This window comes from Typopeltis vanoorti, chromosome 3 (genome assembly GCF_054136105.1).
Source record: "Typopeltis vanoorti isolate ZY-2024b chromosome 3, IOZ_Tvanoo_1.0, whole genome shotgun sequence".
Classification (NCBI taxonomy): domain Eukaryota; kingdom Metazoa; phylum Arthropoda; class Arachnida; order Uropygi; family Thelyphonidae; genus Typopeltis; species Typopeltis vanoorti.
This window is the reverse complement of record NC_143551.1, coordinates 105,946,627-105,960,722: the sequence shown is the minus strand read 5'-3', so window position 1 is coordinate 105,960,722 and position 14,096 is coordinate 105,946,627. Positions and strand designations below refer to the sequence as shown.

At 37.1% G+C, this 14,096-nt stretch overlaps 1 protein-coding gene across 1 annotated transcript in view; it reads right to left on the bottom strand.

Annotated features, from left to right (window-relative positions):
• The window catches only part of spg (dedicator of cytokinesis spg), an 869,351-nt gene that overhangs the window by 768,214 nt on the left and 87,041 nt on the right, over positions 1-14,096 (bottom strand). The gene's annotated exons all lie outside the window — the stretch shown is intronic.

Genomic DNA, 14,096 nt, shown 5'->3' with positions numbered 1-14,096 from the left:
CACAACTTCCATTGATGGCCCCCTAGTTCTCTATTTGTCATATAGTGAAAAATTTTACTTGCATCAATTTTATAAAACCCCTTTAATATCTTAAAAGTTTCTATCATGTCCCCTCTTTTCCACCTATCAACTCAACTTTGTAACTCACAAACACCTTCAAACCTACCCTTGTAGGGAGTATTCACAGACCTGCATCTTAGTCACTCATCTCTGAATCCTTTTGACCATTTCCTATTTCCCAAGAAACCCCAGTGACCAAATCTGTGCACAATAGTCAAGATGTGGTCGAATCATAGCCTTATTAGGAGGGATAATAACTTCCTTATCTTTTCTGTGTGTTTTTCAACATCCAAGTAATTCGTTGAGCTATTTTACCAACTTTTGCCATATGCTCTTTGAACTTCAACTTTTTGTCCCCCATTATCCCCAAGTCCCTAGCCTCATCAATTTCCTGCAGTCCAATACCATCAATATGATACACCATGTGCAACCTTTTCAACCCGAAGTGCATAACCTTAAATTTTGCAACATTAAAATGACAATCATTATACTTTGCCCACAATGCCAATTTATTTAAATCATCCTGCAGGATATCTACATCACCTTTATCAATTGCTCTCCCCAGTTTTGCATCATCAGCAACAATAATATCCGCTCTTAAATCTTTCCCTATGTCATTGATATAGAAATTAAAGAGTAGTGACCCTGGTACCTAACCCTGAGGTACTCCACTAATTACCATCATTCTCCTAGACTCCACTCCACCATATACTACTTTCTGGTGTCTGTCTATTAGCCATCCCCTACTCATGCTACTAGCCTTATATCCAGTTGCATCCTCTCCAGTTTCTGTAATAGTTTTCCAAGCAATAAATTACTTTGAATAAATTTAAATGAACTAAGAGAAATTAACCAAACATTGAGTTAGCTGTATATATGGCAATATTCAAACAAACTCTAACTTATGGATCCAAGATTTGGATTAGAAATAAAGCGAATAATCCAAGACTACAGACCACTGACAGGAGAGGTCTGAGAGAGAGAGAAAGAGATTAAGACAATGAATGATGGCATAAATCACAGAATCATATTAAAAATAAAGATATTAGGAAAGAACTTGACTTTGTTAGCATTCAAGAATGCATGATGAGTAAGCAGGAAGGGAAAGGGAAGTAAAGGTAACAAACACATCACATAAATCAAAAATAGGCACTATTAACATAAGGAGTATCAACAGAAATGAAATCAAACTAGCAGAAGAAATCATAAGAATACAGTAGTACCACATGAACATAATTGATGTTACTGTGACAAAGACTAAAACAGGTGAGATGATGTTATATATGGACAACGGTGATCAGGGAAAGGAAAGAGTATCATCATTCTACACCAAACATAAAAATAAACTTATTGTCATGCAATTTCAACTCAAGTTCTGTGGGCAAATTTCAAAAGGGGAAATCAAACAATAAAACTCAACTGTGTCTTTCATCCTACAGAAGGTTCAATGCAGGAATAAGTGGAGAAATTTTCTGAATTATCAGAGAAAGCAGCTGACATTAAAAAATGTATGCATATCTTTATTTTGAAACAGGTGTTTCAAAATAAAGATATGCATAAATTCACATAAAAGACAAAAGGGAAAAAAAATGTTTAATGAGTATGTTATTGTTGATACTAATAACTTCATGGTGTTTTAGGATACAAAAGTAGAGAAGGGATTTGAAAGCAAGCTAATTGGAAGTAATCATCATTTTTAACCAGGATAAAAATAAATATCATCTCAAAAAGAAAAATATGCAAGAGCTTTAAAAATAATTAAAGTCAACCAGCTTTTAGAGATAAGCTGTATTCCAAATATACAGATATCATTCAAGAAAAAAATGAGACTGTAAACTAGAGCTAAATCTTAAAAATTCAGTGGCAAATTTTGAAAAAAAAAAAACATTCGCTGATTTCATGTTGGAGCTTTAGTGGAATAGTTACAGCACTGCGATAAGATTTAAAATAATTTTCATGCTTCCGATATTTCATCTCAGTCACTGAGACATCTTCATGAATAACAAATAGCTCTTGTAACACACACACACACACACACACACACACACACACACACACACACACACACACACACACACACACACACACACACACACACCACAATACTAAATGAAACATGTGGGATGAATCTGAAGTCCTATCTAGGTGGTGCGCCCTCTATGAGTGTTTGTAGGTGGCTTAGGATGTAAAGTGGGATATCTTCAATTATTGTTTCTCAAATTTTGGGAAGTTTTATGCATCTGTATTTATTTAAGTTAGGTTGATTTCTGAGTGCTGCTGCAGATTCTAAAAACAGTCTTTCCTCTTTGAATTTACTATGGTGTAGCATGGTAGTTTTCTTCCAGATTCTGTGGGTTGTATCCAATTCGTGGCCAGATTTGCAAGGCCAGATTGACCATAGTCGTGATTATAGATGTACAAACTGTGTTCTTCTAAACAGATAGTTGCAGATCTGCCTGTCTGTCTCCTAAGAAAGCCAACTTGCAAAAATAGGGTACTTTATAAACTCCAGGCACTGAGAGAGGAGGGAGCTGATCTTTGGTAGAACAGATAAGGGTAGAAAGTTTTCAGTGGGACTTAAATGCAGTGTAGAGGTTGTACTTTTTTAAAAAACCTGGCTATTTCTTTCTGATGTACCACAGATGTAGGGGATGGTGATGACATTTCTGGAATCCTTCTGAAGCAATGGTCAAGGAATGGAGGAAGGAACTGATTATTTTTTCAATTCTGTAATTGCTGAAGCCATTAGAAAGGAAGATGTTGCATATGTAGTTGAGTTTGGTTGAAAGGGTGGTTCCACTGGAACAAAGATTATAGGCTCTACTTTCCCACCACCACTACTCTCAACAATAATGCCATGTTGTTGTTCAGAGTAGTGGGAAAGTTTGTGAATGTATCTGCCTGTGTGAGTGGGTTTTCTATATACAGTGAAGGAAAGGTTACCATTAGGAAGGCATGCTACTAAGGTGTCTAAGGAAGAATAAACTATTGTTATTTTCCTTTCCCATTGTACACTGGATTCTTGGATGTGGACTACTGAGGTGATTGAGGAAAGAGTCTAATGTATCTAGGCCATGAGGCCAAATATAGACCACATCATCTATGTATCTTAGCCAGATAGAAGGTTTGAGAATTTTGCATCAGGAGCCTGGCAAAATTATTTATTGGGGGGGGGGATCTAATGCAGAGAGTTAAGGACACTAGATCATTATGGAAGGAATGGTGAGAATGAGTGTGTAAGTTCAGCAATTAGAAATGTAATGATGTGACTAACCATGGGTGGAAGCAGTACTTTGGATTTGAACCTTTTGAGTAAATCTGGAGAAGAAAAAGGCATAGTTATTATTATTATTATTATTCAGGCCTCCATGGAGTCAAAAGACTCATTGTGGGAGGTCCTTCCTAAGAACATAAAGTCTGTCAAGGCTCATCAAGGGGAGGTCCCCCCCCCCCAAGAAACACAAAGTCTATCATACCACTCTTTAAACTCATTGACCATTCTCGCTCCCACCACTCCATCAGGCAATGCATTCCACAGTTCAACCACCCTCCACGCAAAGAAGCTACTCCTTACCCTCTTGCTCACAGTTTCCTTTCATAACTTCCAGGGATGGCCTCTTGTCATCACTCCTTCCTGCTGTTCAACCAAGCGTAAGAACTCCCCAGTGTCAACCCTGTAACCATCTCTCAACAGTTTAAAAGTCTCAATCACATCACTTCTCCTTCTTCTATCCACCAAACTCTGCAGTCCGCATTCCCTCAGCCGATCCTCATAACTACCCTTGTACAGTCCTGAAACCATCTTTGTCATCCGTCTTTGTATCCTTTCCACAGTTAATTTATCCCCTTCAAATCCTGGGGACCAAATCTGAGAACAATAGTCCAAGTGTGGTCTGATCAGAGACTTATACAACGGAATGATAACCCTCTTATCTCTGCAGGTCAGTGTCCTTCTCATAATTGCAGCAATCCTCTATGTTACCTTTACCACCTTTGCAATATGTCCCCTAAACTTCAGGTTTCTATCAATCATCAACCCCAGATCTCTTGTCTCCCCTACTTCCTCCAGTATAACTCCTCCCATAGAGTAAGCAGCATCCCATCAATGTTTTCCAAACCTCAAGAATGTTCAATGTTATCCGAATGTTCCTAGCAGACTGTAGATTTAAGCAAGAAAAAACCAGGAATTTTGCTATATTTATATACAAATGCCAGAAACGCCAGGAACAAAAGAGTTGCATTCTTTGGTAACATTGTGGTGCCTAAGTTTGTTGGCATTAGTGAAACCACTAATGCCAAGTTTGATATCACAGAATCAGATGTAAAGATATGGTATTTTTAAAAATGACAGAAGAGATATGAGAGGAGGGAGCATACTACTAATGATATCAGATGATGCGACTAGTTATACTCATGAAAGAAGTAATAGTAATAACATTCCATGTAGCAATGAGCTTGAGGCAATGAAGTGGTATGAAGTGGAAGCTAACAGGAAGAAATATATGATGAGATGTTGCTAAAGACCTGTCAGGAATGATGACATGCATCACCAAATAATTCTGATGAATACTATATAAGTAATCATTATGGGTGACAAACTATCCAAAGTTCGATTAGGTAGAAGAAAAATCTCATAAGAATGAAGGCAAATTTATTGAGTTGTTGGGAGAACTCCCTCAAGCAGTATATGAAAGAAAGAACTCAAGATTAAAGAGTGCTAGATTTCAGATAGTATCAAAAGATTGTTGACAGCAATCATGCCACACTTTCCTGGGAAGTAGCTAAATATATAGCTGTTCCAATTAGGACATGCTGAACTGTAAAACTTGAAATTATGACCAACTCCGAAGAATGTTATCTTTGTTCCCATGTTAATCGTTACTGAATGGGAAAAATATCAGCATTGCATGGGAATCAATGAAAAAGGTACATAAATGAGGGCTAGAACCTGAATGTATCCCTACAGTTCAAATAGAGCTGGAGTGAGGCAGATGTGCAACTTTAAAATACCAAGAGAAGAGTAGTTCCAAAGACCATGGCTATATGGTGTAAATGATGCATTATATCGAGCAATGCATAATCAATATTTGAGATGTTAGTTACCAATAAGAATTAAAGGAGGTACAAGAAGATGTTTTGATTAAATCAGGTATGAGACAAGGGTGCATTATCTCACTGTTATCATCTATATGGATAATGTGATGAAGGAAGGTGGAATTAAACCTGATATCAAAATTGGAGATGTTAATTTCAATTCTTTACTTTAATGCAGATGATAGTATACTTCTAAATTCACTCACTAATAACTGTTGTAATAAATTTGGTATGAAAATCAGCAATAAAAAATATGAAAATAGGCAGGAACATTGAAAACAGAAACTTCATTCTGAGTGGAGAACCTATAAATATGTTTGCTGTCTTGGTTGGCCAAGTAGTTAGCGTATCTGCTCTCCAACCATCAGGTTATGGGTTTGAATCTTGCTATGGGAAGACATTTGTTACTGTCTTTATATGGTAGATGAGCTTCATTACCTGGTGTGAGACCACTGCTCCATTTATTGAAATGGCTGCTAAAAAAATTCCATATTTTATCTGTAGAGCACTGTTTCTCATCATCGTCAAATTCCTGATATGTACCCTCAAAGGGTGTACAAGATATGATAGTACTACATGAAAAATTTACCTCGTTACTAACTTCCGATCTACAAATTTCCTACAAATCAGTCTGTCACTTGTCAAGACTCCAATATTATCATTATCAGATCTTATATTTATATCGTTTAAGGCACACTGTACCATATCAATCCACCTATTTCTTGGTCTTCCTCTGGGTCGTTTTCCTGCCAACCTGGCAGAGAACACTTGTTTTGCTAATCTTTCCTCGCCGATTCTGTTTAAGTGACCATACCACCTGAGATTAGCTCTGCTAATGCATTCCTGGATGCTGACAATGTCAAGTTCTTTCCTAATATCCTCGTTTTGAATATGATATTGCCATTGATGCCATACCTGTTCATGCCTCTAATCTTTCTCAGGACTCTCATATCTGCAGTCTCTAGTCTTTGGTCAAGTGTTTTACTTCTGGCCCAGCTCTCAGATCCATAAGTTAAAATTGGTTTGAACATTGTCTTGTATACAGCTAATTTAGTGTTCTGACTAATTTCTCTCTTATTCCATATGAATTTATTCAATTGACTTCCTACCATACCAGCTTTGTCGGTTCTGTTGTCTATTTCCATATTTAATTTACCATCTTCACTAAAAATCGTGCCTAAGTAGCTGAAATGTTTTACTTGTTCCACAGGTTCCCCGTTCACAACACAATTGACATTTTCAACAATTCTACCTATTTTCATTGTCTTTGTCTTTTTAATGCTCACCTTCATACCATATCTATTACAACAGTTATTCAATTTAGTCAGGGACTCTTGCAAACTTGTAACGGATTTATTTAGAAGTATAACATCGTCCGCATAAAGCAAAGAGCTGACATTAACATCTCCAATTCTGATATCATGTTTAATACCATTTTCCTTCATAATGTGATCCATATAGATAATGAATAACAGAGGGGATAATGTACATCCTTGTCTCACACCACATTTAACATTAAACCATCTTCCTGTACTTCCTTCAATTCTAACTGCCGACTTACAACTCAAATACAGACAAAGTATTGCTTGATATAATGCCCCACTGACAGTATAGAACTGTAGCGTATTGAATAGCTTCTCTATTGGCACCTTGTCATATGCCTTTTCCAGATTGACAAAACTTAAATACAGATCTTTGTTATATTCCTATGCTTTCTCAACTATTTGTCGTAAAGTGAAGAGCTGATCCTGACAGCCTCTATTTGGCCTGAATCCAGCTTGTTCTTCACCAAGCTTTTCTTCCACAATTCTTCTCAACTGTTTCTCAAATATGCTTGCATAGATCTTGCCAGGAACACTCAGTAGGGAAATACCTCTGTAATTCTCACATTCAGTTTTATTTCCCTTTTCATATATGGGTACTATTAGAACTCTACTAAAATCATCGGGAATTCGTCCCTTTGTCCAGGCTTTCTGAACTATGCAGTGCAGCCACTGTAAGACTTTTATATCACCATATTTCAGCATTTCTGGTCGAATATCATCAACTCCTGCTGCCTTTCCACATTTCAAGCCTTTGATGGCTTTTTCTACTTCAAGTATGGATATGTGTTCCTGACTGTATGCCTGTGTTTGTGCATGTGTGTTTTTTTACCACTGTGCTATCGCTGCTTGTTTCATTTAGCAATTTTTCGAAGTAATTACTCCATACTTCAAGAATATCTTTTTCTCCTGTTTTCATGTAACCTTTATCATCTCTAACTCCTTTTACAGACGTCTTTCCTCCATTTCTAAACTTCTTCAACAACCTCCAGAATATCTTGTTTCTGTACTTGTAAAAATAACTTAATTCACTCACTAGCACAAATATACGGAGGCTGTTCAATAAGTTATAAGACTATATTTATACAGAAAACAGATTACCTTTAATCGTCATCATTTACATGGTCTTTTTCGAAGTAACTACCATGAGACGCGATGCATTTGTCCCAACATCGCGTCCACTTCTTAAACACATGTGAAAGTCCGTTTTTTGAGAGTTCTTTCAAAACCGCCCCCGCAGCTTTTATACATGCTGTGTTGCTTTCAAAATGGCGGCCTCTTAGTGGTTTCTTAAGCTGAGGAAACAGCCAGATATCGCACGGTGCGAGATCAGGACTGTGTGGTAGGATATCTGGAGGGTGTGGTAGGATATCTATGTTGTTCTTCTGCAAAACGTCCACTACACCACCAGCAATATGTGGCATTGCATTATCGTGGTACAATAAGAAATCATTCTTCAGCAATGGATGATTCCTTTTGACGTGCTGTACCATTGTCCATAAAACATCTGCATAGTATGAGCCGTTTACAGTATTCCTTCTACAGCATGTTGGTAAACAATGCCTTCGTAGTCAAAAAAACATTATGGTCATAACTTTACCAGCTGATTTTACAGTTTTTGCTTTCTTGGGGGTAGGTGAAGATGGATGCTTCTATTCACTGCTTTGTTGTTTCATTGTAGGGTCATAGTGATACAACCAAGCTTCATCTGCTGTAATGATGTGTTTTAAGAAGTTGTCGCCTTCTTGTTCCAGTCTTTCTTTCCATTCTGTCCACACATCCACTCGATGCTGCATTTGCTCCAGTGTCAAGAGTTTGGGAATCCATTGGGCGCAAACACGTTTCAGTCCCAAATGTTCAGCCATGATTGAGTGAACACTTCCCACAGAAATATTCAGGACAACATGCAGATGGCATACTGTAATTCTGCGATTCTCCTTGATGATAATCGCTGCTGTGTTGATCATTGTCTCTGTGATGGACATTGAAGGTCTTCCCTCACGTTCAAGATCTTCCACATTTTGCCGTCCTTCCTTAAAAGTTTTATGCCAGCGAAAAACACTTGCCCTCGACATTGCTTCATCGTGGAAAGTTTCGTGTATCATGTTAAAAGTGTCCGATGCCGATTTTTGCAAACGCACACAAAATTTAATCGCCTAACGCTGTTCCAAGGACACTTCCATTTCGACGATTGGTCGCGGCTTGTAGGCGCAGCAAAACAAGCTTGTGTTTAGTCAAGTGACACTCTGGCACATCAGCTCATGCCATCTATCAACCTCTTTTATTAATACAGACAGCAACGTTTCTTTATTCCACAGAAATTAATATTGTGATGAGTGGTTTCGCTACAGTAAAATTAGTCTTATTACTTATTGAACAGGCCTCATATATCAAATTAATAAAAGATAGCAAAAAAATCTTTAATTCCCACCCTCCCACACACACAGTACAAATGTATTATAGGTTTGCAAAAAAAAAAACTTCTGTGAGTGAGAGCCGCATAAAAAAGTGACACATTTGCACTAGTTAGGCACAATTTTAATTATTATTAAGAGAGACCCTCCAGGGAGTCACAGACTCATCAAGGGAGACCACATACTATACACATTAGCTATCATACTTATTCTTGAATTCATTCACACTACTTGCACTCACAACATCCAAAGGCAATCCATTCCAATCACGCACACCACTGTCTGAGAGAAAAATCAAGCCCTCACCCCTTCTTAGGCATTCATTCTCAACTTCCAAGGATGCCCTCTTGTCCTTTCCCACTCTCCATAAATTGAAAAATTCCATCAACTGAAATCCTATATGACCCTTTCTTTGTTCTTTTCTCAATAATTTCTAGATTGTAACTGAAAATAAATAAACCATCATGTATTACTGAAATAGAGAGCCAAAGGTTTATTTATCATACATGTCCTCTAGGAGATGTGCTTTACATTACGGAAAATTACTAAGGAAAGTGAGCTGAAGCTTACTCCACCTTTACTACAAGTTGCCCATAAGGTTGCTTATGCTTGCATCCACCGAAACTTTTAGTTTCTATATATTCAGCGCGAAACTCTTTTAGTTTCTATATTCGGCTATGAAATAATGTTGGAATCAATATCCACTTAATTTGTACCATCATGTATTACATTTGCAGTGTTTTTTCTTTATGTTTTATTGCTTGTTTGCCGAGGTGTGGAGAGTCATTTTGCTTGTTATTGTAAAATTTATGCCGATAAGAAAAAAACTAAAACTGTTCAAACGACTCTTGATAACTTCTTTTGATAAAAAAAATTGCAGTAAATAATATAGGTACAAGTATTTATTCAACATTTACTTTGCATTCATTTTTTATCTTTCCTAAAAGAGTACCATATAAAACGAATTATTAATAAAGTAATCGATCATGAATGAATTGTAATTTTTACCATTAATTATTAGATTTGATTAATGCGATTTTGATATATGCGGTAACATCGAGGGATACCTAGCACAAAATTACAATAAATAAGTATAATGCAAAATGAAAAAAAAATTAACATCACAAATAGCAGGATAAAAGAAATTAAAACATATAATCATAAAATGTATGATTTAATATGAGAGCAAAAATAAAAAGAATATCTAAACAGATGATTTTTAGAAAAAAACACACTCATCATCACCTGTTCATTGGACATCCACAGATGCCGTATGGTCACTGTGATGCTCAGTGACGTGCCACACCAGTCCTCACCATGTAGTACTGTTGTATACTTTTCTGGATCAGTCACTCCACACACACACACACACACACACACACACACACACACACACACACACACACACACACACACACACACACACACACACCACCCATCCATCTCACACTGATGATCTACCCTTTCCTCTTTTTCCAGGAACTTTACCTTCTATTACTGTCTAAAATATTTTAACTTTCTTCTGTCAATATCCTTAAGAAGCCTTAAAGTTCTACTGATCCTTTCTAATACCCATTCATTTGTAAGCCTTTCAGTATATGATATCCTCAACAGTCTTCTGTAACACCACATCTCAAAGGCAGCTATACTTTTCATATCTGACTTCTTTTGGTTCTAAGTCTCACATCCATAAGTCACTGTTGTAAAAACAACTGCATCCTAAATCCTCAACTTTGTTCCTCTGGAGATAGATCCATCCTTTCAGATTTTAGACAATCACTGACTGCTGTTGTAGCCATTCTAATCTTCTTCTGACATCTTCTGAATGGCAATTCTTCACATTAATAATGGATCCCAGGTACTCAAACTTGCCGACTTCCTCAATTCTTTCTCCATTAAGGTACACTTGTTTCTCAAGAGCTTCCCTGTCTGCATTTCCTTTGAGAACTATAATCTTTGTCTTGCTAGGATTGAGCTGAAGTCCTCTGTTATTACTGATGTCATTAATTCTGTCAACTATTTGTCCTAGTTCTTCCTTGTCATTACAGTGGAGTATGGTATCATCAGCACACCTCAGATTACTGATAAATCTACCACCTATCCTAATTCTTGTCTTGAGCTCATCCAATGTTTCACACTTGATGTCCTCAGCATATATATAAACAAGTAAGGAGTAAGTAAACATCTTTGCCTAACTCCCTTTCCAACCAGTTAATCCAACACCTGTTCCTACCATGGCAAGAAGCCACAGTAAGAATGGTATTAACAACTGCTTAGTAATTCAGTAGATTTATCAGTAAATTTATCATCAGCATACCTCAGATTACTAATAAATCTACTAGTTATCCTAATTCCTGTCTTGAGCTCATCCAATGCTTCATGCTTGATGAGCTCAAGTGGACTATGGTATACTAAACAAGTAAGGGAAAGTAAACATCCTTGCCTAACTCCCTTTCCAATCTGAAGCCAATCAGTTAACCCAACACCTGTTCCTACTGTGGCTTCCTGCACAAGTCGGCTATCAACATGATAGTGTGTTGAGGAAAATCCATTCATTACTTCAGTCTGACATGCTGAACACAGTCAAAAGTTTTGGAGCAGTCTAGGAAACACATTACCAGAAGGAGTCTAAATTCTTTATAGTTTTCTATGATCTGTCTAAGGCAAAGGATCTGATCTCTGGTGCCCTTACCTTTCCTAAAACCTGCTTGTTCCTTGGGCACCTCTGCTTCAACATTGGCCTCAATCCTATTTAGCATGATCTTCAATAAAATCTTGCTTGCATGAGAGATTAAACTAATAGTTCTATAGCTCTTGCAATCTTTCATGTCTCCCTTCTTATGCAGTTGTATGAAAACTGACTTCTTCTGGCCTCTAGGCCAGATCATGTCTCTTATGTCTTTGTAATCAATCTATGAATCACTCTTATTCCTCCATCCCATGTGGTCTTAATTAACTCTGCTGAGATTCCATCTGCATCTGAGGCCTTATTGCTGTTAAGCTGCTTAACTGCTCTTTCAACTTCATGCCTAAGTGGAAGTGGTACCAAATCAAAACTTTCCAGGTGAGAGGGTTCCTCAAAAATTTCTTTATCCACTCTGTTGTATTGTTCCTCACAGTTTTCTTTCCATATATTTTTGATTTCCAATTCTTCTGTTAGTAGCACTCCATTCCTGTCTTTGATGACATTCAATTTGGACTTGATCTTGTGCTATAGGTCATGAACTAAATGAAACATCCTTTAATAATTGTTCCTCCTCATCTGGAACTCTATTTCTTCACATTTATTAATATAAAACTTTTCCTTGTCCTGCTTGATGGCTCTTCTGGCTTCTCTATGCAATCTCTTATATTCTTCAGTCCCTGTCTCTTAGCCAACTGATTTGATCATCCAACTGAGTTGATGTTTCTTCTGTGAACTTACTAGGAATTACTCTAACATCCAATCTAGTGGGGATGTGCCTGACTTTGAAGTTTTTGGAGTCTTAGTCTTACTTTGGCTCCTACTAGCTAATGGCCTGTACCAGTCTGCTCCAAGACAAGTATGCACATCAGAAATGCTTGTCTTCCACTGCTGGAAAGCCAGGATGTAATCAATCTGGTGCCTTGACCTATCAATGTTAGATGTCCAAGTATTGGTCTGTTGTGGGTGTTTATGGAAGCAGGTATTGGTAATAACTGATCTGTTAGCATGAGCAAATTCCAACAGTCTTTCACCAGAGGTGTTATGTTCAGACTAAACATAACACCTGCGGTGAAAGACTGTTGGAATTTGCTCATGCTAACAGATCAGTTATTACCAATACCTGCTTCCATAAACACCCACAACAGACCAATACTTGGACATCTAACATTGATAGCCAACTTGTACAGTCTATCCCTTGTTAGCACTATAATATTGTCATATCTTACATTTCTGCCTTATAGAGTACTTGTGATGGCAGAACCATTGTTAGGGTATATGCTGCCCTTAGGCAAGCACTTTTTGCCATCCATAAATTCAAGAAAATATGTAAAATTTAAAAAAAATGGTGTCTACATGGTTGAGATACAAGTTTGCTGGATTCTGCTGCCCTCAAAACTTGCTGCTCCTAAGCACCTAAGACCCCATGGATTCAAAGACTCATCTAGAATGCTAAAACATGTAGAATCGGTTTTATTTTTTTAACTAAATTTACTCTTTTTATAGTGAAATAATAAGAGGCACAAATTATAACATAAAATTACTGTATATAGTATGCTGTACTATAATAAATAATGACACATGAGGGCAGAATGTTTCTGTGCATTTAAAATAATCAGCAGAAACAGATGAATCAAGAGCAATTCTTCAAATCTGCTGCTTTTAATTGGACAATTCATCAGAGGAGGTAGGAAAGCCTAGGTCATCAACAATAAATTCGTCAAATTCAGAAATTGCAACAAAGCATTCTGAGGATGGTTCACCAGACACATAACTCGTGGAAAGGTCTAAGAATATCTTCAGGGTGTAAGGTAATAGCAGAAGCGGGTTTCTTTATAAAATGTGCACATTATGTACAAATTAGTTTGCACGGTTTGCCTTTTTTATTTTTGCATAAATTTCTCAGTAGCAAGCAACTGCATCTCGCATCATTCTTTCTACTTTGCTAAATCTTGTCATGTTGTGATCCACTTTTCCAACAACTGAATTTTGTCTTATTAATGCGAATTTTTTCACTGCACACTTTTTTTTTTTTTTTTTTGGAGGGGCTTGGCTTTGTCTTCTGCTGCATCTTCCTGTGATTCTAACTATATAAGGTCTTCATTTGAGATTTATTCTTCTGCTAATTTCACCAAGTGCTGTACATCTTCATTGTCAACATCCAACTCTTTAGCTAACACCATCTTGTCACCAATCTCATGTAAGACTGCTGAATCCTGTGAATGTATGTTCATACATTTACAGGATTCATCATTTTCAGTAACTTCTTCCAAACATCATTCACACACACACACACACACACACACACACACACTCTGCTATTACCTACCTTCATGCTGCATGTACGTTCTTTGTACAGTGCAAGTAATGCAAGATATTACATTTCTTCCAAAAGGCTGAGGATTTTCTCACCTTCAGCAGCACAATAGCCTCGAAAAAAAAAGTATTTCTTAAATAATATGCCTTGAAGATAACAGAAACACCTCAGTATGGGGGCTGCAGGATTGAGGTAGTATTCAATGA